Source organism: Anthonomus grandis, chromosome 22 (assembly GCF_022605725.1).
Source record: "Anthonomus grandis grandis chromosome 22, icAntGran1.3, whole genome shotgun sequence".
Taxonomy (NCBI): Eukaryota; Metazoa; Arthropoda; class Insecta; order Coleoptera; family Curculionidae; genus Anthonomus; species Anthonomus grandis.
In genome coordinates, this window is record NC_065567.1 from 34,672,924 (window position 1) to 34,698,762 (window position 25,839).

At 32.8% G+C, this 25,839-nt stretch overlaps 1 protein-coding gene across 8 annotated transcripts in view; it reads left to right on the top strand.

Moving 5' to 3' along the window:
* Nucleotides 1-25,839, top strand: part of LOC126748432 (CUGBP Elav-like family member 2) — an 870,157-nt gene that overhangs the window by 553,221 nt on the left and 291,097 nt on the right. The window lies entirely within an intron of this gene.

A 25,839-nucleotide genomic window follows, 5' to 3' on the forward strand; every position in this document is an offset into this window, starting at 1 on the left:
ATTTTAGGTTGAATGGTGGTTTCAAATATTTCCAAGTAAGTTTCGCCATTAAGGTTACAGCAAACAAATAGAGGGCCGACAATAGTATCACCCAATTTTTCCGCCCACACATTGATTTTTCTGGATATTGTGTGTATTGTTCCCGATATTAGATACTTAAAATTTACTGCAACTAAAATAAATTGCGCACGGTAAAGCGATATCAATTTGCTCGCCAGCATTTTTGGTGTAGTAGTTGTGTTATCCAATTAGCATGCAAATGGTCCTGGGTTCAAATCCGCTCAATATTCTATAAATTTTATATTTTTTATAGGAAAAGATGATCCTTTTTACACACTTCTTCCATAAATAATATCTTCTTTAGCAGAAAATTAATTAACCAATCAACATTTGACTTTTTTTTGATTCAGCACTGCTATGGGACTTATTGTCTATAATGGCATGTTTCATACTATAATGGCATCATGAGATCACCTATTATTTTGGTGCAGCGGTAGGACGTTATGTTTCATTTAACCCGTCAGTGGCGCGATTCCAAATTAAAAATAGGAATAATTTATCGTTTGGAAAAAAAAACAAAAACGTTGTCTTAACGACAAAGTTACACGGTAAGTGTATGCAGATGGGACGTCATACGGCATTTACTGCGACCGTTATTCTGGCCTTAGCTTAAATAAAAAATGATGCTATAAGGGAGAAAAATGAGAGAAACAAGGTCCCCTAACGACGTCGGGGTCGCGCCGCTACAATATAAATCAGAAACACACCACGGCAAAGTGGTTCCTAATAAAGCGGAATATGATGAAAAACGATTTTCTTATAAGACCCGGTTTTTATTAAGAGACCATTCGAGCAGTCTGTATACCTCTTAATAATATGATTTATATAAAAGACTTACAGACGTGGGGAAATCAAAGCGCTCCCTGTTTTTACGCCTTTTCCAAAATTGTTTTTATGGAAAAATGATTTTATCTATATATTACTATATTTAGAGTTACTGTTTTAAAATTATACTTACTTTCTTATTTATTTGAGTGGAAAGCATTAGTGGAACTCAAAACTGAAGAATTATTTAATAGATATACTCCTGAAGTGGAGATACCTGAACCTGACCCAAGAGAAATTAAAGAGCTCATAAGGAATAAGTGAAAAACCTGTCATATAAGCCAATGAGAAATTGCCAAATGGATGAATAAGTAATAATTAAGATGCAAGGCTAATAAGTTGTGCATATTTTGCATCAAATTTTTGTAATTTCAAACCAGAAAAAAGTTATTAACATTTTTATTCCTAAAACCGCTTCTGAAAAATTTGGAATGGCAACACCTCAAGCAAAAGCTCAATGATGCGCGAAATGTCATCTTGTCAAACGGATTTGTGTTTACATTCGGCATTTATGAAGTTCTGTATTTTTGCTTTAGTTTTGGTTGAAAAAGGAAAAAATGTCATTTAAGTGTTTTGGTGAACTGTTAGCATGGTAAAAACTTGTCCCGCAACATGGAAAAAAGGCGATTCCAGTCAATCTTTTTACAAGTTAATACCGATATTGTCATAATACATATAAGGAGAACCGTCATCATAAACGTAGAATAAGGAATCGTAGAATAGAAATAAACCTAAATAAAAACTTGAATGTGAAGTATGTGAAAAACAAGAAAACAAAAGTTATAAAGAGTTTATAAATGGTAATATTGATTATATTTAAAGCATAACCTATAATTAGTAAATATTTCTTATGTAAATCTTTTTAACGACGTCACTGGTAAAGATTCCTTGTATTTGCTAAGTTATTGCCCTTTTCTCTAATAAACGTTACATTCATTCTGTGAATATTGACTTCTTTATAGAGTATCTTATCATATTTTATTAAAAACATGGTTCATAATTTATTAAAGGGGAGAAGTAGTATTGATTTGTGCCTGTCAAAATAAATGACACATTTTTATGATATTATAAAGTGTGTTTTTGCTATTTCTACGTAAGCATTTGGCAGTATTGCATTAGAGATTGAATTCAATTTGCTTACATACAAATTAATTTTTCCTTTTTGGAGAAAGATAAATTTGTTTAGAGAAATATCAAAATGTCGAATTTATTGAAAAGCTTCAAAACTAACAAGAAGATCAATCTTCAGAAAATATTGGAAGAGAAATTGTAATAGAAGCACTAGTAGAACTAAAAACTAAAGCAGTGCTATGATGGATCACGAGGAGATATCTGAACCTGCCCCATAGAAATTGAAGAGCTTATAAAAAGTTCAAAAGTACAAAGTTCAGAAACTTGAATTAATTCAATTCACCTGCAGAGCAAATGATTTAAAAAAACTAAAAATTCGGGAAATATTCCCATTTTATGAAGAGCCTCAAAACTATTTAGTTGCTCGCTTTTTTATTGGCATGGAGTTTGTATAAAGCAAAAAGAAGAATAATCTTAAGGAGATTAAATTAAAAAGAAAACTTCTTATCGTTAAGTAGACCAAAAGTAATAATAGAAGCATCAGTGGAACTAAAAAGTAAGGTTATAATAGAAGTACTATAATGATTTGAAAATGTTCAATAACCCAATAAATACTTTTCAATTCATTAGAATTAAAGAATGATTTGATGAGACTTGTATTAAAAAATAAGTCAAGCTTAATATTTTTTCACGAATTGTCCAAATTTATTAAAAAGCTTGAACTAAGGAAATTTGAAAGTTATTTGCTTTCTCTTTTTAATGTAAAGTGACGATTATAGCATAAGAAAACCAAAAAAAGAGATATTAGAAAAGCGAAAAGCCTTCTTATCGTAAAGTACACCAAAATTAATAACAGAAGTATTAGTAAAATTAAAAACAGATTTTATGATAGATCGTGAGAAAATTCCTAAGTCTGTCTCAAAACAAATTAAAAAGCTTATAGAGAAATCAGAATTGAATAACCCAATGAATACTCATAATCAGTAATTATTATTCGAGGTGTTTCTTCCTCTTCAAGTCCTTTCCTTTGGAGTTAAAAAAAAGTTTGAACTAAAGACATATTATGACGGAAGTACTCTCCATAAATACAATCTTTCTCAAAAAAATATTACCAGCATCAATTCATTACAATCCTGATAATATTTAATTTTAATACAAGCTATTATATTTGAAACTCGAGAAAGTACTGAGTCATCTCTCTCATCTCTAATAATCTTGATCTTTTCTTCGATATTGGTACTAAAAGATCTACTTTTATTAGATCTGCACATGGACAACTAATCTTCTGGCTTCTTTTCTACATGCAAAATATCTGACTAAAGGTCAACAACCGTAAAAAAAGCGACGCGAACTGAGAGCCCATCAACTTCACAAGCGTTTTTGCTTTGACCATTACAAGCACTCTGGTCTGTCTGGTGGATGTTTCTTCAGGTTTTTCCAAAATTTCCAGACATCTTGACATGAGTTTACAGAACTAGCGCGCGGTATCGAAAATGTTACCTTTGCTCTACACCTGCTTGTAAATATTATGCGGGTAATCTCATCCTAAAAAGGAAGAAGAACATGTCTGTAGGAGTGTCTTCTTCTAACTGTTTCTCAGTTGGAATCTGGGACGTACCAGCGGAATCCAAGCAAGATCTTGAGGAACCACTATTGCAGAAGATACAAGTAAAACATCAATGGACTTCACTTAGACAAGCAGTATAAAGATACTGAGCCTTAACAAAATTCTATATTCATTTTAAGTTTTTCTTATTAAATCATATAGAAAAAATATGTCCGTGATTTAAAAGTAGATCCGATAAAGAACATTAGGCTGATTAATCATAAGAATAGCTGATCCAATCATTTAAACATGATTGTTTCAAGCCTTTTTATAATATATGCTTGACTCGACTTACCCTAGTAATAAATGAAGTAAAGGATGTTGATCTAAGGAAGATCCCAATCAGCTTTCATTAAATCGACAAAGACATGATGCACTTCGGTAATTTCTCGCATGAGATTTAGGTACCGATCCAATAGTTGTTGTAGTACTACTGCTTTCCGGTATCGCACACCTGTTCCGTATTTTAAGTTTTTGGCGGATTACCTCGGTCAAGTAGCTTACTCCTCTCGCCCCGAGGGGTCCATAAGGTAAATAGGATAAAAGAGCAAGGCTTTATGGAAGGAACATTGGAGTAAGAGAGTAAGGAAATGTAAGATAGGTCGAGTTTTTTTATTAACAATTTACCAAGAAACGCGTGTGTTATACCGGGTGAACTTTATACGCAAAATCAATGTAAACTAAACCAAAATATGCAAAGTATTACTAATTATTAAATATCTTAAACTTTAAAGAAAACTTATGTTAACTAAAAATTAATAAAATTAGCAAAAAGTAACAAAAGAAGAGAGAACGAAACAATGATTATCCTGAAGTACTGCCCTAAGTGCTTCAGAATTAAGGTCAAAAGAGAAATAATTTGCAAAACTTAGTGAAATTGGCTTGATCTTTCAAGAGGGAGGAAATGGATGGCTTACTGCAAAGATAGAAACAAGTAAGGTAGGAGATATAAATTAGCCATATACAGGGGCTTCTAGGAGGAATGGTAAGTATTTTGGCAAGTTCTAGTATCCATAATTCTGAATAAAAAAGTTCTTAATCTCAATTGTTGCTAAAAAACAGCTATCTTGTAGAGAATATGGTCGAAGATTTCCGAACAGACGATTACCGAGTCTAACTGCGTGAGACTGGTAGTGTACCCAGCAGATTAAAATCCGAACATGCAAATCAACAAAACTTGGATGAATTAGAACAGATCTTGAATCGGTGGAACGTAATCCTGGTACAAGTACACGGAGAATTGCTGCACGCATCGGTATTCCTCACGTAAAGTTACAGACATTACATGAGCAAGGTTTGTATCCATTTCATGTACAACAGGTAACACCTGGAACCTAATGATTCCGCTAGTAGACTGGAATTTCGTTATTGGGTAAATGCTTACCGTCAATCATTTTCATCAATGCGACAGTATTAATAACACGCATAACTGGCATCGGTGGTCTGATGAAAATCCACATGCTGCTGGTAAATCGAATTACCACTATCGATTCTGCGTAAATGTGTAATGCGGAATTATTGACACAACGAACATTGCTTCGACTCGTTGTATTACCACGGCGTCTTACAGGAGCCGGGTATTTATATTTTCTACAAAAGAATATGCCAATAGAACATATTCCTTTGAATTTAAGAATGAATATGATTTTTGAGCACGACGGCTCAATATCAATGAGCTCCCATATCATTATAAAATTCCAAAGCAACATTTTAGTAGCACCGTTTTGTATCGTATCCCAACCTGTTGTACAATTTTACTACAATGGATTGTAAGTTTGTTAAAAGATTTCAATTAAACTTTGAAAAATTATGTGTAATTTTGTTTTTTATTGTTTCTTTATCCTATATCCTTCTTTGAAACTATATCAAGTTATACAAAGTATAACTTGATACCTATACAAACTTTAGGAGTGCTTATTTATGGGATCTAGGGCATCAAACTGAAGAATTAAATGCATAATCAAAATGGATATGATCCATAAAACATTGGTTAATTCTGTTAGCTTAAAATTCATTAATAAATTTATTTATTCAAGAGCCTTGGGAAAATTTACAGCCACCAAGTGACACAATACTTGAATCAAACTTTCCTGGGACGTTGGATCGGCCACGATGGTCCTACCAGTTGGCCACCAAGGTCGCCTGACGTTACCTCCCTAGATTTTAGATTGTTGGGATGGCTGAAAGTTATTAAATAAAAACTATTATGCTCTAACACTAGCATTAAATTCAGGTAGCTATATCTCAGCAAATATTGAGATTGAGATACACGTTTATATGAACTTTTCTATTCAGAATTATGATTACTACAACATACCAAATATCCACCATTCCTCCTAAAATATTCTGTATAATAGTGCTATTAGTTAAGCGGGTTTTTTTGAGTATAGCTTTAACGGAATTGGAGGACTCTTAGGGATGCAACAATCAGTGCTTGGACTGAAAACTTCAGAAGTAAGAAAAAATTTCAAAAGTCATGGTTAAGATTAAAATACTGAAAAGGAGTTTAGCACAAGAAATTCAGTATCTAAGGATCTTAAGATGTGACCAAATTATGAAATTAAATAAAAACTAATGTCTGAAGAATAAGATGATACGAGCACTTACAAATATGCATTAATTGGTTTTAAAATTGGCGCAAAACAAAAAAAAATAGGGTGAAAATGCTGTCAAGTATCAACTTCAGAACATTTAAAGATCGTCACTTACATTTAGGTCACAACAACGATGGAAGAGTTTAACTTGGACCATAAAGAAGGAAATCAAGAATCTACTTAAACTAGCATTGGTTGGAAAGCGTTCTGCTATCGAAATTCTATTAAACATTTACTCGAAATACACCTACGAGTAACACAGTAACTCCTTTGATATTTTTTGACCCCTGAGATTTATGCCTATTTCGCAAAAATTCATATTCTGTAACATTATTATTTTTTGTTGTTTTTATTATCAATTCTTCTTTCAAAAACCACCAAATCTAGACAAAATGATTTCGGCTATTTTACCGACCGACTTTTCATTTATCAAAAAGTTGTACATTCCATTGTAAGCTTTATTCGGCTGTCAAAGAACCACAATATTGGAATTTATTTCCCACCGAAAATTCAGCAACACTAATGAAAAACCTCGCTGCTTTGACTGCTCTATAAAACGTAGCAAATACTTCGGCCCTAGCGTCGGGACTCAGGTGTTCTTAATGCAATGCCCTAATGCATTCGCAAAATAAACTGAAATAAAAAGATTAATATGTCACAGTCAGAAATTGCCTTTCTGTCATCGCCAAAATGACCATTAGTCATTTTAATTGGCAGTTGGCGGCTGCTTTTGTTTTTTTAGTAGCATTTATTTTAATATATCGTAGATTGAGAGGCCAGATGCACCTGGTGCATCCGACGATTGACGTGCCGTTGAAAATGAATTGGAAATTAATGGAAGAACTATTTGTATTGAATAATGGCGACATAATATTACGATTGTTCATTTAGTATATGAGTATCATTAATTTCACGTTATTGATTATGTCTGAAATAATTAAATTCTTAAATTTAAACTGATCAAATATGCAGTTTTTCCTTACTAAACTTAGTAATGAAATCCTCCAGTTCTCATTATTAAACGGATTGTTCAGTCGTAGCGATCCAATGTTTGCTTGCTAAAAAAATTACAACTATACTTTCTATCGATAAAACAGATACCTACTTTACCGGCCTCAAAAGGCGGACTATTTAAATTGTCTGTGTACTTATTCACAAGCTAGTTAAAACCATTGTTCTATTTCATTAATTTTTTAGTGAAATAATTGATTGTCAACAATGGGACTTTTTTCAGCAAAACCATTGAATAAACTAAAATATGAGCGTTAACAAGATGTGCCTGGATTAAAAAATGGAAATAACTGCAAGTAAACAATAAATAATAAACATTGCACAGCACTGATAGCATAAAGTTTTTTTTGTTGTATTTTTTTCTAAAAAATATGAAAAACTATTTCCAATTGCTAGAGAATATAAAAATGACATTGAATGCCTGGAAAAGACGAAAATACTCACAGCCCGGACGTCGTGAGAAATTCGTTTCAATTCCCGGAAAAGATCATAAATGCGTGGAACAAAAGAAGACTCTCTCGAAAATCCTGGAACAAAAATGACTTTTAAGATCTAAGAGACAGTTTAAATTCCGGGAATCGAATGAAAAATTACTTTAAACGCCTAAAAGATATTTACTATTTTCTATATCTGGATGATGTAAAAAAAATTAATAATAATATATTCACTTCTTCGATGCATTACATTACATTATTGCATAACATTAATTTACCTTATGAATTAATTAAATTTAAAAGTCTGGAACGTATTAGAGAAATTAATGACTAATCCGTGAAAGGTTTAAAAAGTGACTTAAAATACGATGAAAATATAAAAACATCAAATATACCAGGTGGTGCGTCGCCGAGCGGAACAGGAAATTCCATGTAAATTTTAAAAGGGTCAATTATTGGCTTCCCTTTACATTTTACAGAAAAAATGTAAGACAACTTTTTGAAGAGACCAATCTGGCAAACCCTCGTGCAAAGTTTCAAAAAATTTTAATAAGCGAATCTTGAATTATTCAATTAAATGTAATTGCAAAATTACCAAATTTTCGGTTCAGGTAAAACCAAACGGGCACCAGTAAAATGAATATTGTCACTGACGTGAGGAAAAGTGTCAATAAATCAGTGACAGTCGATATTTGAAAACAAGTATGAATTATTCAATCAACGAAAGAATAGATATAAATATTTAATATAACTTCATCGTTATATTAAATAAAAGTTTAGATAAAAAAGTAATGTTAACGTGTCTTACTTTGAATGTATGGTGGTGGATTGATTAAACGAAAAAATAATCATTTCTTGTATTCGGCTGTACGTCAGATTTGACAAAGCCTTATAACAAATTGGTTGCTGGTGGCTGGTGTTTAGTTTTACCTGAACCGAAAATTTGGTAATTTTGCAATTACATTTAATTGAATACTTCAAGATTCGCTTATTAACATTTTTTGAAACTTTGCACGAGGGTTTGCCAGATTGGTCTCTTCAAAAAGTTATCTTACATTTTTTCTATAAAATATACAGGGAAGGCAATAATTGATCCCCTTAAAATTTACATGGGATTTCCTATGTTCCGCTCGGCGACGCACCACCCGGTATAGCAGCTTAAGTGATATAGAATTCTTTAATTTAATAATTATGATAAATTTAAGAATTGTTAAAGAAACAATGGTCAGCTTTAAATTAAACTTCTTTTATTAATTATTTAAATATTTCATTATATTTTTCTTTAAAAAGACTTTAAAAATAATTTTTTACGGAAATATATACAGGTTGGGGAATAGATCATTACGCATTGAGACGTGCTTTAAGGTGAAATCCACTCGCCTGCTACGACGTTGTTAATCAGTACGACGCTAGTAAGTGTCTAACTTTGATGAGGTAGCTGTAATATTTGCAAAAAAATTTCGCAAAATATTACGCGCAGGAATTTCTTAAATATTTTTCTATTGTAGGTTTTACTTACATTATTTATTTTATTTATTTATTTATTTATAGACGGGATCAACCCCATTAAAAAAAATATATATATTTCTGAAAAAGAAATAAAAGCTATACTACCTAACCACTAATTACTAATTAACAATAATTATCAGACTTAATCTTAATACCAAGGATAATTAAACCGCTTTACAAGTTGAAACAATATTCTCTCAAAATCAGAACAATTAACAATGCAAAATTAGCTCAGAAAAAACAAAATATATTATTATCAATGACAATGATCAAATGTATTTCAAATTATTAATCATGGAGCAAAATTAATTCAAAAAACAAAATCCTACAAACTCTTAATAAGACTCCTAAAATGCAATAAGGAAATTCCCAAAACTTCAATTCCAGTAGAGTTTACCAGCCTCAAGGTCCTTTCGACAGGTGAGTGCATAGTATAGTTGGTACGATGATAAGGCAAAGAAAACAATCGATTTGCCCTCAGATTACGGTATGGAATATTAAATAAAATCCTATTAAGTAGTTCGGGACAAATCACAAGGCCATTCAAAAGTTTATAAATAAACACCAAATCATTCTTAGTGCGTCTCTTAAGTAAACTCCGCATATTCAGCAAGTTCATTGCTTCATCATAACAATGGTCATTAGGAACTGGAAAGCGAAGTTTATAAAGGCAGAATCGTAGAAATTTATTTTGAACCCTCTCCAGTGCCATACAACTATTCATGTACAGAGGAGACCAAATTATTGATCCATACTCCAACAAAGAGACAACAAGTGATATGTACAACCTTTTGCAAGTTTCAACCGACAGATCCTTATAATTGCGCAGGACAAAACCAAGGACCTTAGATGCTTTAGTTATAATAGTATTTACATGGGTATTAAAATTCAATTGTTCATCAAAAAAGATACCAAGGTCCTTTATTACTTCAGTGTACCTAAGATTAACATTATCAATAGTATAGGAGGAAGTTACCCGTTTGTTTCTTTTGTAGAAACTAATGTAACTGCATTTACCCACATTCAGAGCCAAACTGTTATCAACACACCATTCACACAATCTATTCAGATCATCTTGCAAGAGAACCATGTCTTATTCTGAACTGATCACCCTATAAAACTTTAAATAATCGGCAAATAACAAAAAATTACTATTTTTAAAGCAAACCAAAATATCATTAATAAAAATATTGAACAACAGGGGAGAACAATGACCACCCTGTGGAACCCCAGAGGTCACACTGATAAGATGCGACCTAGCATCCCCAATTTGTACCTGCTGAAATCTGTCAGAAAGAAAACTTGCAAACCAGGCCACCAAACAATCTGAAAAACCAAAAAGTCTCAATTTTTTTAATAATATGCTATGGTTGACACTGTCAAATGCCTTGGAAAAGTATGTATATATTACATCCACTTGTTCACCCCTCTCCAAAGCACCTAACAGAGCACCCTGATACAGCAACAAGTTTGTAATAGCAGACTTGCCACGACTGAAGCCATGCTGTTCACTTAACAAAAGTTCTTTGCAATAAAAATTAATTTGGTCATAAATAAGACTGTCTAGAAGTTTTGGGATGGCAGACTGTACACACACACTCCTGTAATTGATCATTTCATTAGCAGCACCACATTTAAATATAGGCGTAATAAAACTGAGTTTCCACTCGGATGGAAAAACTGTCAAGTCTAAAGACCTACTAAATAAAATAAAGAGGGGATAAGAGAGGGCACATACACATTTTCTCAAAAAATAATTGGGTATACCATCAGGGCCAGCACTAAGTTTAAGGGGTAATCGAAAGATCTTATCAAAAATTAATCCAATAGATAATTTAGGATTTGAAATAGTCATGTTTACACCAGCCTGCCGAGAAGGTAAGACATTATTATCTCTATTATAGATAGTAGAAAAAAACCTGGCAAACCCCTCTGCAATTTGTTCACAACCTGCAAACTGCCCATCATTATAGGTCATCAAATCAGGAAGCCTATTCGTTGCTCTCCTGTTATTAAACTTATACCAAAAACTTTTGGGGTTTTTATAAAGTAACTGGTCCAAATTTGAAATAAAGTTCTGGTAACAAGTCTCCGTTAGAGTTTTGCACCTAGCTCTAAAATCTGAAAAGACTTCATAGTCTGCAACAGTATGACTAGACTGATAATTTTTATGTGAAATTTTCTTTTGCTGGATCAAGTACTTTAACTCCCCTGAAAACCAACTGGGAAAAGACGAGGTTTTCTCTCTCTCTCTCTATCTCTTAAGAGGCACAAACAAAGCTATAGCCATATTTAATATATGATAGAACTCTGAAACCGCATCATCAATATTAATTACATTCAAAACATGGTCCCAATCATCTCCACACAAATAACTATTAACACCCAAATAATTTGCATTTCTAAAGTCATAGAAGAACTGTACAAAATTTAAAGATTTTTCTTTACCATTGTCAAAAGTTAATTCAGAATGATAAGGCTTATGATAGACAGATTTATTAAAAACACAGTCAACAGCTTCACTCACCACTAGATCATTCCTATTTGTAAAAGTGAGATCAAGAAAGGCATTTCTATTATTTGGCACAAAATTCCTTTAAAAAAAGTTAAGGTAAGAATAAAACTCCCCAAGTATTAATCCACATGAGTTAGGTGGGCATCTAACAACAGTTTCAAACTCATCATTTTTCCAAAGAGCATCCGGAACATTAAAATCACCAAAAATAATAAAGTCAGAGTTTGAAAATTGTTGCCTGAGAATATCAACTGACTGACAATGTCCTTCATAAGAATCCGTATTGGACCCAGGTGGGATATACACCCCTCCAATTACAAAACTACTCCCGCCCACATCACAAGCTAAAAACAATTGCTCAACTGAATTGTAGTGTAATCTAAGTTTTTTGGCATTTATAAAGTCTCTAATGTAAATTAATGCACCTCCACCTCTTCGTTTATTGCTTGTAAGAGACGATCTATCACAGCGAAACAGATTGAAAGATCTCACAGCCAATTCAGCATCCGAAAAATCATCAGAGAGCCAACTCTCAACAAATATTAAGATATCATATGCCCAGCGCACTGAAGATTGGCGATCCGGGAGCACCTAGACAATGTTTTCCCAATATTTACTTTTCTCTTATTGAGTCCCATCTTCGTTATGGCTTGCCTTTTTGGGGTTTAAGCAACAAGGGATTATTAAACATAATTTTTGTGATTCAAAAAAAGGCAGTTAGATACCTATGTTCCGCTGGGTTAAGAGATTCTTGTAAACCTCTCTTTATATCTCAAAAAATCCTAACTCTTTTTCTCTTTTTATCTTAGAAACAGCTACTCTTATTCATAAATGTCCTAAACCTCCCTCTAACACTGGTCATATGACTAGCCAGGTTAACGATTTTCCCTTACCAATCCCTACATCCTCCCTCACCAAGAACTCACTTATATACCTTAGCAAAAAAATATACAACCATGTTCCTCTATGTATCAGACAAATTTTAGAAGTTAAGAAATTCAAAAAGGAATTAAAATCACTTTTATTATCCAGGGCATATTATAGCCTTGACGATTTTTTTAATGATACCTTTTAACCTGTGCTCTGACATCATTTTAGTGTTTTAGTTTTGTTTCCTATTAAATAATTTAATTTACTTCTTCTAAATTCTGTTTTATTGACAGCTTTACTTATTTTTTAATAAAATTTATCAAAAAGATGCTTTTTTTTCTCTCAATCTGTTTTGTTATGATTAATTTTGGTAATGTGTGTAAATTTTATGGTAAAGTGTTTTAGATGTTATGTTTGTTTGAAATTTAAAGTGAATTTGGAATTTTTTAGTTTTTAGGATGCTTGTACACAAGATTTTGTTGTCTTACGTATTATAGCACATTTTCTTTCTTTCTTTCTTTCTTTCTTTCTTTCTTTCTTTCTTTCTTTCTTTCTTTCTTTCTTTCTTTCTTTCTTTCTTTCTTTCTTTCTTTCTTTCTTTCTTTCTTTCTTTCTTTCTTTCTTTCTTTCTTTACAATGGAAAAATTAATAATCAAAAAAGTTGTGTGGTTTTAAAATGTGTTAAGAACTTAGTTAATAGTCTTTCTAACGATGTGTTTGTCTTCAAGGACGCGTGAACCAATTTCTTGAAAGCAACCTAATTGAGCAGGTATAAATTTATGTCTCTTTCTAACACTGCTAAATCTGTTGCGCTATCTCTTTCACCCTTCTAAAACAGCTAAACCTATTGTGCCCTTTCATTTCCATGACCCTTTTCTTTACAGGTTGATTAAAAAAAAAAACATATTTTTTACTTCAAATCGTTTATTTATAAGCCTTAATTGATGACCATTATTTCTAATACACGCGTAACATCCCTTTCTTATTTCTCTTGTGGTATACTGTACTTACAGCTTACTTTGTTTTGCAAGGGGGAGTTTTCACTAAACATAAGGCCCTGAACGTCACACTTAAATCCCATAATAAAGGTTTTGCCCACCTTAAATACAAGCCTGTTTGCAACACACCACTCCGATAAAATCTTAAAATCCTTAAAAACCTGGGCTCTAACATTATCAGAATCTCTATGATTCCATAAAATGGTGGTATCATCAGCAAACTGAACCCCTTTGCCCTGCAGTTTTAATGAACCCAAATCATTTACATAGAGCAAAAATAATAGTGGTCCTAACACTGAACCCTGAGGTACTCCAGTTTTAAGGGATCTGGAATCGGATAAACATCCAGATACTGTAACTCTTTAGGTACGATTAGACAGATAGGATTTCAGCCATTGCAATGCCACACCTCTAAAGCCATAATTATTGAGCTTAGACAGCAGTATTCCATGATCTACATAATCAAATGCCTTGGATAAATCGCAAAATACTGCCGCCGCGGACTCTCCAGAATTTAAGGACACACAGACACTCTTCAAAAAGCCGAAAACAGCGTCACGTCCTTTTCCCGTTTGAAATCCAAACTGATTTGCAGACAAAATGCAATTGTGTTGCAAAAAAGACAAAATTCTGATTTTTGCAAGTTTTTCAACTATCTTGGAGAGGGTAGATAATATAGAAATTGGACGGAAATTACAAGGCTCACTCAAATCTCCACCCTTATAAAGAGGGATAACCACTGCCTCCTTCAAACATGCTGAAAAGATGCCATTATGAAAGGAATTGCTTATGGCAGAAGCTAAGGCATTCAATGCTGAGTCAGGCAAAAGGAGTAGTAATTTTGATGATCTCCCATCAGCTCCAGCTGACTTATGGTTTTTAAGCTTTTAATTGCATCTCTAACGTCAGTAAGGCTAACAGGATAAAAGAAAAAAGAATTTTGAACTGACACTTGTTGAATATAATGCAAAAAATTCACATCCTTGAGCAATAAATGAGGAATATTACAGTAATAATCATTTAAACTATTTGGTCTTACTTCTGGTTCTGAAACTTTCTTGTGAGAATACCTAAAGTCATTTATAATTGACCAACATTCTCTCTGCCTATATGAGGACATATTCAAGCGGTCACTATAATATTTAACCTTTGCTGCTTTTATCGTCTTTCTGTATAGATTACGATATTTCTGATGATAAAGAATAATGTTTGCATTAGTTGTAAACTTGCACAACCCAGCCAAAAAACGGAGGTTTTTAGCTGAAGTTCTGAGGTCTGCTGTGACCCATGGTTTTCTATTTTTCATTTTAAGCCTCTTTTTAGGAAAACACTGATTGATCTTGTCACATAGCACATGAAATAACAAAGTAAACGGCTCAGGAGCCATTTCAACTGCATTCCAATTAACCAAAGCTGTAGTAAAAAAAAAGCATTTAAATTTGCTCTGCTGAAAATTCTTCCTATATAATGAGATGAAGGAAATACAGTGTTGCATGGAATCCTAGCGAAAATGGCTTCATGGTCAGAAATACCAGATATGAGTACTCTACATGACACATCATTTAAATTTGTGCACAAATAATCAATAGTAGTTGCAGATGAGGATGTTATACGTGTGGGTAAAAGAACATGCATCTTTAAGTCATAAGATTCCAATATACTTAAAAGGGATGTATGATATGATAGCAAGCTTACATCAGTGAAGTTAATATTAAAGTCACCAGCCAATATAACTATGGAGTGTATAGACAATTGGGATAATAGAGAATCAAGTTTGTCCAGGAACATACCAATATCTCCTGTGGGTGGTCTATAAACACAAAGAATATATAAATTAAATCGCTTACAAAAACAAAGGGAGAATTCAAAAACCTTCTCCAACAGAAAGCTATCATACTTATTAATTTTACAGAAAAAAGCATCAATTGTTTGTTTAACTAAAATAGCTGTTCCTCCATGTATGGAGTGTTGCCGACAAAAAATTGATATAGGAATATAATCAGATATTAAGAAACATTCGTTAGGCTTTAACCAGTGCTCAGTTAGTAATACAATATCAGGAAAATCACATAAATCAAGTAAAAGATGAAGCCCGTCCATTTTATTTCTTAGAGACTGTATATTTAAAATAAAACTACTGAAACTTTTCGCATGCTTATTTTCAATGTTATTTATAGAATGTGAGTGAGCTTCATCTTCTGTGTATTTATCTATAAAAAAGAATCCCTATCACAGTCAGTATCTAGAAGTCCAGGTTGATTACTTGGTTTTATTGTGGACACATTTTTTGATGAAATGCTACTTTTGAAATGTTTTAAAATATGGGTATACAGTAATGATGCCAAATCTGATCCAAAGTTGCTGGCATGATTAGACTCTAAAATTCTATTTAGATTAATATTATTTGCGTGAAATATTCTATAGAGAGCCTTATTGCTATTATAAATTACATTATGGTTTGGATACATGTAAGTGGATGTCATCACTAAACTATTACTATGTAAATGTATAATTTTTTAAATATTATTATTTAAATATCGAATGATGAGCAAATACCATTTAACATTAAAATCAACATATCATTTTTGTTGACGTAACATTTTTTTTCTATTGATTTGAGGAAGTTTATTACTCCACTATTAGTTTCTCTTTAAATATTTTTCTCAGTTATTATCTAAATCTGAATGAGACAACATTAGTCTTTAAAACAAAATTAATTGTGCGCCATTTTGGCCAAAAATTAAAAAAATTGAAGGTTAAAGTAAAAAAATGGGGAAAATCTAATAAAAAAAAGAAAAAATATATTAATCCTTTAATATGAGGAAAAACAAAATAATACTATGCGTTTTAAATAGCCAGTAACCTCACCTATTCACCATTTCCGTTTGGCTACTCAGCTTCCTGTATATCCGTTATTGCACACAAATGAGACATAGTAAGCAAAAATATATATTTATTTCTCTTTAAACAAACTGGATCAAGTTAATTAATTTGACAAAAGTAATAATATATATATATATATATATATATATATATATATATATATATATATATATATATATATATATATATATATATATATAACAAACTGGACTATTATATATATATATATTATTACTTTTGTCAAATTAATTAACTTGATCCAGTTTGTTATATATATATATATACTATGTCTATACTTACTATGTCTCATTTGTGTGCAATAAATGCCTATATATATATATATATATATATATACAGGGTGATTCAAAAGTAAGCGGCATCCTTTCAGGGGCGTAATCCTTGTATGAAAATAAGGCAAAAAGTTCATATTAATATGGGTTCGAAATTGCTTCCTAAGGGAGCTACGCCCCTTTGAATAGGACCCCTTGAAAACAATTTTTTCTCTATAACTTTAAAACCCTTTAGAATTAAATTTTGAAAATTGGTGTACTGCATAAACATTTCGTTGTGAATAAGATTCTAAATTCAAATTTTTTAAATTTTATTCAGGTGCGTCACATGCGGGGGTTGGTAAGGGTAAAACATCCCTTTTTCTTTTACTCTTTAGGTTATTGGGATTTTGTTTGATATAAAATTTTAGAGTCTTTTACGTAAAAAAGGTACTCTTAGTTCAATTCGATAGAGCGTACCATTTACGAGAAAATCGACTTTGAAAATTTTGTGATTGCGTATGTTTAATACATAATAAAATTACTGGATACGCATTTAAAACGAAGTTGGCGGTTGTTTTTTGTTTTTGGCATTTAAATGACTGATAAATGTCATTGTAAAATACAATTTACTTTGTCAAAGTAAAATTAGTTTCATAGAGTATTTTACAAATTACTATTTATTATTAATAAGAAGGGCATTGCCTTTGTTGAGTTTGGTACTTTGTGTTTCTAAGTTTAAAAAGCAAACATGGATTTTACGTATCAAGAACAAGCTGATATTCACATTATGTTTGGAAGAGCATTTGGTAATTGTGTTGAAGCAAAACGATTGTATCATGAGGCATTTCCTAATCGACGAGTGCCACACCGTACGGTTTTCGGTACGGTAGATCGTAATTTAAGAGAAACAGGTAAATTCAAAAATGTGAGTAATATCGCATAATATCTACTTAAATTTTGCTTAAGGCACATTTCAAAGACAGGAAGTTGTTGGGCGACCAAGAAATGCCAGAACCCTAGCATTAGAAGAACGCGTGCTAGATCGTATTGAAGAAGATCCTTCTTTGAGCACTCGCATCATCGCAAATCAAGAAGAGTCCTTTCAGTCAACCGTATGGAGAATTTTGCACGATATGTTACTCTACCCTTATTATATTCAACGGGTTCAGGCTTTGGAAGAGCGAGATTTCCTTCCTCGTGTACACTTCTGTAATTGGCTAGAAGAAAACCGCGTTGCTTTTGAAAATTTTGAGAAGAAAATTTTATTTACTGACGAGGCCGGCTTCACAAGAAATGGAATTTTCAATTTCCACAACAACCGCCTATGGACGGATGAGAATCCCCATGCTACGGTACAGAAGGCACATCAGCAGCAGTTTAGTTTAAATGTGTGGGCGGGAATAATTGATGGGCATTTAAAAGGACCTGTATTTATGCCGCAACGACTTAATGGACAAATTTACACAATTTTTTTACAGAATGAATTACCACAAATATTAGAAAATCTACCACTTCAATTACGAGCACAAATGTGGTTTATGCACGATGGTGCTCCCCCACATTTTAGCATTCTCGCTAGAGAACATTTAAATAATGCCTATCAAAACCGCTGGATAGGTCGTGGGGGTCCAGTGCCATGGCCACCACGGTCTCCTGACCTAAACCCCCTTGATTTTTATTTATGGGGACACCTAAAACAACTAGTTTATTCCCGCCCTATACCCAAAATTGATGTTCTCAGGCAAAGAATAGAGGAAGGATTTCAGACAATTAAAAACAATCCAAGAATTCTACCACGTGTGCACCATAATCTAATAAAAAGATTAAGAGCTTGCCGTGACGCGAATGGTAATAATTTTGAACACTTTCTATAAATTGTTAAATAAAATGTGAGTAAAAAGTGTCTTTTTTGTCGATCGTAATGCGAATTAATTTTCATCAATAAACATACGCAATCAGAACATTTTCAAAGTCGCTTATCTCGTAAATGGTACGCTCTATCGAATTGAACTAAGAGTACCTTTTTTACGTATAAGACTCTAAAATTTTATAATTTTCAAACAAAATCACAATAACCTAAAGAGTAAAAGAAAAAGGGATCTTTTTATCCTTACCAACCCCCGCATGTGACGCACCTGAATAAAATTTAAAAAATTTGAATTTAGAATCCTATTCACAACGAAATGTTTATGCAGTACACCAATTTTCAAAATTTAATTCTAAAGAGTTTTAAAGTTATAGAGAAAAAATTGTCTTCAAGGGGTCCTATTTAAAGGGGCGTTCCCTTAGGAAGCAATTTCGGACCCATATTAATATGAACTTTTTGCCTTATTTTCATACAAGGATTACGCCCCTGAAAGGATGCCGCTTACTTTTGAATCACCCTGTATATTGCATCTGCTTTCGTTCAGCAGCATTCGTATAGCTCATTTTCTTCTTTTTCGGTTTCAAAATTTACCGAAATATCCACATTGGCTCCGGTATTGTTACTATATAATAGGTTTTTGTACCACAAAAAATCTTTCCTGTTTCGCCAATCATCCCCAAAATGTCCCACCAAATGATTTAAACTTTTTTTCTGGTATGGAATTACCGTGCTAAGCTGTATGTTGTCTTCCGATTTTCCCTTCTTAAGAAGTGATTCCCAAACTGTGTCACCCAATGATGTAAACCGATAAAATTGAGACATATTAATTTTAACAGTGGTTTTGTTATGTTCATTCTCAATATTTTTTAAGTGAATTCTTTTGCATTCTGAAATTCCCTTTATTTTTGTATGTACCTTTTCCAGTTCTTTAACATTATACATTTGCCAGTCAAGGCCCAGTGTTTTTTTCAAACCCACTTCCGAATATATTTCAACGTATTTTTCTTTTGTTGTAATGACTGGATGTCTTATGAACTTAAAACACTAAAAGAACAGTTTTATTTGACTGGTCTTACAGGAGCCAAAAGCGTGTGGAATCACAACGCAATGTCCAAACAACAACTACTAGAATAGATAATAGAATACGTAATAGAATACACACAATTTGTTTATTTGAATATAACCGCTTTTGTAATCAAAATTTGGATATATCCGGTTTTGCTTCCAAACAAATATATAAACCTATAGAAATGATAGCAAAGAACCAAAAACCATCAAAAAACGATTTTCGGTCAAAAATGGATATATCCGGTTTTGCACCAAAACTCCTCATTATTGTTGGCTTGTAACGGAGGGTCCTTCCTGTTATACTGGAGCTGGTTTATAGAAGCAATTTTAAACACTTAAATATTCTAACATTGCCTTGGTAATAAATCTAGTTTCACTCTCTCTTATTATGCAACATAACAAGTTATTCTCTGCCGTCCTCACTATTTGCGTTTGCAGCATAGCAGACTTGGACCTAAGTTTTTTTCTATAAGTTCTTTAATAAGCTTTTTGCGTCCTAAATTAAATTGGTGGAGAGATACAAAGGTTCTTAAACGATACGAATTTCTCTGACCCCTGACTAATGTGTATTACGTGAGTTTGTTCATAGTAAATTGAATATCGTGGGTTGTTGTAATTATTCTTGTCCATCTAGTGATGAGTTAAAGATATTAAATATTGTAGAGCCTTATCTAAATTATGTTCTCTCTAATAAGATATTCCCTTTTTTTATTTTAATGAATGTAAACACGACATGTATTCGAAAATAACGAATTTTCAACTAAAAACTTTCTTGAAAATTTGCTATTCACTTCAGTTCATAAAGTGTATAATATTAAAACTCGTTGCTTCAGTCCATCTGAAGTTTGAATAAACGTTATTTAAATACGATGTATTTTTTAATTGTCAACTGCAGAAATGATAAAAGAGCAGAGCAAACTAAAAGCAAACAGTGCTCAACGGTAAACGTTAATAAATAAATTAATAAAAAATGTCGCATTGAATAAAAGGGACCATATCTTCTGATGGAGATCTCCCTACGCCAAACACGAGATAAAACCGTATTGCCCTGATCCCCCCTCAGAAATGATATCCCTAATTGCTTTTGAGGTTTGCACAAGGGACGTATATTATACGAAACAAAAAGCACAAAAAGACAATAACTTCTCTTTTCGCCTTTTGTTTTACAAAAGAACAATTTTTTTGCTCTGTTTTCATGCGGCTTTGGGAAGAAAATTAAATAAGGGAGGAACATAATACGGTTATGCTTACTCGAGACGACAATAAGAGCATTAACATATTTCGTAATTAAAAAAGATTTTGGTCATTCTTTTAAGTAATTAAAATAATTAGGTACAAACGTTATTTTCCCAAGAGGGGTATCAAGTAATTAAATATATTTGTGAGCAAATATTTTTTAATTATTAATTTTTAAGAGGTTCTTAAAAAAATTGCAATTTTTAACGCTTAACTTCTACCGCTTTTTATTTTTATCAAAGTTCATGACACATAGAGTCAAAAACCTCTTTGCTAGTGTCGTCAGCATGCGTGACACTTTGTCAATTATATACATAAAACAAGGGTTTACTTCAAAATATGACATTTTCTTTATCGTCACTTGACGGTTTCAGTTTAATACGACAAACTTTGATATTTGACATTTTTCCTTGTCCAAACACTCTATTCACAAAAATTAATCTAAAAGAAAAGCTCGTAAGGAAAATTACTAATAAACTATTCTTTATCTTTCTTTAATTTTTTCATGAACAAATATTTCTTCTTATTAATACAATAAAATATAAATACCAAAGGCCAAAAAAAAACCAAAAATACCAAATGAAATTAATATTTATATTTTTTATTAACGATTTTCTATATTTTCGAAATTATAGAAGTAAGATATTTGTGTCAAAAATCCCAAATAAAACACCAAAAATTGAAATCTAAAGAATTTAGAGCAAAGAAACGAGGCTGCCAATGAATAAATAAAAAAGTGTCATATTGCAATAGGAGGAATATAACGTTAACGAATTGACGTACTGGTTTGTAACTCCTTGAAAATAAATATGAAATAATATGTTTTTTTTTAATGTTTATTGGTAAATAAAAAAACGTTCTCCATTAAGAATGATATGCTTTTAATTGCAAATAGCATAAAAAATAATCAACAAATTCTCATTAATATTGATTGTCATGTCCAATGGGTAACATTATATTAATATTTTATCTTAATTGAGTTTTTAAGTAAATATTTAACATATTCCAAAAAAATATCACACAGTAGGAAATCATAAGATCAAAAGAACAGGTTACTCATTTTTTATGATTACCAATGATAAATTATATTGTTTAGCTTAGGTTCTACAGCATTTTCATTTATATACTTTAAAATGTCCTTAAAACATTATTGTCTAAAATTCGTTATCTACATCAGTGCATAAAAAGTATAATATTAGAGCAGGTTGCTCTCATATACAAATAGATCAATTTAACCATAGAAAATAGGAGTGTTAAATCATAACTTATTGGTGGTCAATCGTTTCGCTAAATTAGCTCAATTCTTCTTGGATAAGATTTTATCAAGGTAAGTATTTAGAACTATGGCCACAGGAATTCGGTATTTTCGGTATTTTTTCATTTCCAAAGAAATTAGGTCCTAAGATACCACCCTGCCACCAAATACACTAGATATTAAGGGTTTTTAGATGCACAGGTTTCTCCAGAATATTCATTGCAGCATTTTTTCAAATTGAATTGATTTTAATGAACCCTATTTGCGGTAATTTTCTGCAAAAAATAACCGCATTACTACAGTAATCCAAAAGGCTAATCATTTGGTTGAATCTTTTAAATTCTTGCTAGATCTCTCTATTTCTTATTGATAGAAATTAATATTTTCAAACACTTTTCTTCTAATGGCTTCATAAGTGGTAGGGATGTGGCATCATCTTGTTGGGAAAACGTCCCATTCAAATCAAGTTCTTTCAATTATAACCACAAAGAAATCATGACTCGTTTTGTTTTGCCCTCAACTGTAGCATTATTACTTAGATACTTTGTGCGTTCCTGTTATTGGATTGCTTAGTCTATCTGTAGGAGAGCCTTGTACTTAAATAAATAAATAAATTAAGAAAATAAATCCATCATCATTCCAGAAACTACACTAAACAGTTTATATTTGTAGATAAAATAGCTGCTCCAGGCTTTCAATTACAGTATTTCTTTTAGATTCAAGAAAATTCGATGAACCCAATTTTCGATCATTTTGTGCAGTAAACCAATACATAACTCTACATTAATCAAAGACGCCAATTATTTGGTTGAAGTTGTTTAATTGTTCTTGGACCTCTCTCTCTCTTACCAAGAGAAATCCATGCTTTATGACATATGTAATGTATGTAACTACAAAAAATCGTGTCCGTATCCATGATAAATCCGATTGTATCATGATTCTAGAAACTACAAAAAATAATATTTTTTTATGGTTATGAAACCTTCTTCTAGTGCCGCATCATGTCCTCCTGATGTTGGCAATTACAATGGTGATCTGTGCTCTATCTTCGGTGAGTCTAAAGAGCTGTTCTGCGCTTCGAATTCCGGCCCACTTTTTGAGATTCCTTAACCCTGAGGCTTGTCTTTTACCGACTTCTCTATGGCCTTTTATCTTGCTCTTCAGTTTAAGTTGAAGGAAACAATATCGATTACCTCAGGGTATGTAATCTAGATATGACAGCTTTCGGTATTTAACTGTGTTCGCGGACAGCGTTTGATCTATTTAAAATCGCTTTATTTGTGTGTATATTGTGTCCAATGCTTCAAGACGATTAATGGTTGCTGCTTTTAAGGTTCAAATCTTTGTCACATACAATAGTATGAACCATTCTCTGCTTGAGTTATAAATTATTGCAGAAGAGTATTCTCATTTTTTGAAAGGTTGTGCACGCCGGCTTGAGTCTGCACTTGACTTCTTTATCTTCTTCTTGCTTTGCAATGTAACAACCAAGATATTGAAAACAGAACCGGCTAATATACCTGCTTCAATGCTTTTACTATTTATTGGCAATGCAGCATCGGCTGACGATTGAAAATCATAAACTTAGTTTTAGTGATATTTATGTTTAGACCTATCTCTTGTCCTTTCTTTAGATCATCACATAAGATTGCGGTGTCGTCTGCATAGCGAATGCTATTGATCAGTTCGCCGTTAATCTTAACTCCGCACTCCTGGTCATGTAGCACCTATTTAAATGCTTAGAATCAGAATATAGATTGACTAACAGTGGAGACAGTATACATCACTTTTCAGTAAATATATTTAGGGCAAACATTGCTGCCCGGGTACCAAGAGCGTTTTGAAAACCAAAATAGGTTTCGTTCAGATCACTTTCACATTTGTTAAGAATTCTTCTATGAATATTGCTACAAAATACTTTTAGTGTGTTAGAGGCCTATCAACTGAGTTATCAACCTGCAATCACTCCATTTCTTTGCACGTTGTCTTCTAGTATTTCCCCAGTGGTGTATTGTATTGAATAGTGTAACTGCACTGTATTGATTGATCCCAAAGTTATTTTCTTGGATAATTTTCAAAAGTTCCACTGGAATATCATCTAGGCTTATTGTTTTTTAAAATATTTGCAGAGTGTATGCTGTATAGTACTTCGGCCTTTAGGATTTCTGGACCTTCCACATCATCAGTGGTTGATCTAATCTGTTGTCATCAAATAGCTCGGCTATGTATCCACTCCAGTCACTCATCAATGCTTAGTCTTCTTGTATTATTATCCAGAATATTAGTAGAAACATGTAGTCGGACTGACATTGTCTTTGTTTTCGTAGAACACGACGTTTTGGTCGGTAAGTATCTCTGAACGTTATCAAGTGTAAACTAAAGCAATTGCCTATTCTGCAGGCTTATATATGATTGATGGGATCAATGAGGCGTGAATTCTGATGATGCGTGAAGAGAGGATGAGGGTCTGCCTATGGGATCATCGCTGTCTCCGGTGGTAGCCACCATATATATGGAATGGTTTGAGGAACAGGCAATCAGCACCTCACGACAAAAGCCAAAGATGTGGCTGCGATACGTTGATGATACATTTATCATTTAGGATAAAGAAGAAGAAAAACTTCAGGGCTTCTTACATCACCTGAACAACATGGTGTTAAGTATCAAATTCACCATGGAGACGGAGAAAAATTCGACGCTGTCATTCCTAGATGTTTTTGTCAGGAATACAGATGGCATTATAAGAACGTCTGTGTATCGAAAACCCACACACTCCAATCACTCTGGTTCGACTAAAGTTGGAATCATCAGGTCTCTATACAACCGAACTGTAACCATCTGCAATAACGACGTAGACTTCAAGGCGGAAGTAGCACTTCTTACTAAAGATCTGCAGCAGAATGGCTGTCCCAAAAAACTTCCAGAAAACTATCCAGAGGTCGATGGCGAAAGAAACCAGAACCAAGCAAGAGGATAAATCAACTGGGCTTCTCGCAATCCCTATATAAAAGGTACATCCGAGAAAATCCGACGAATTGCTAAGAAGTTTAATCTAAAAACCGCCTTTAGATCTGGCAATACAATAAAAGGTTCTGTTTCCAAAACAAAGCCAGAATCTACAGCAGACACCAAAAACTGCATCTACCAGATCCCTTCTGAGTGTGGGGACTCATATGTTGGCGAAACCAAAAGACCTTTGGCAGTTAGGACCAAGGAACGTCGCATATGGAGGACCACTGGAGAAGTAGCCAGATCAGGCATTGCTAAACATGCTTGGACAAACGGCCATAACATTTACTGGTCTGAAACAAAAATCCTAAGAAAGGAATGACACTGACGAAAAAGAAAATTTCTAGAAGCTGCCTACATAACGCAAAAGCTTTAGCCAACCCAGTGTGGATGTTCCCAACATATGGAGACCTCTTCTAGCAGCGCTCTCTTCACGCATGACTACCTGTTTCTATATTACCATTGACTATCGCTTTCAAAAACAGAATATTAGTGGGATGAAACCTTCTCCGGACTTTCATTTGTAGTGTTTTCTTTTTGGAATTCGATTAACTCAATTTCCGGTCATTTTATGTAATAAATCACCACATAACTTCACAATAATCCAAGAGAGGGATGTATGCCAGAAAAAGTCAAAATTGCTAAGAAAACCGCAGTCATGATTTTATGATGAATCTTCTAAACCCGCTAAATTTTCATTCTATAGTCATGATTTGTCAAAGATTAATATGCATTCTCTACTATAGTTCCCTCTCT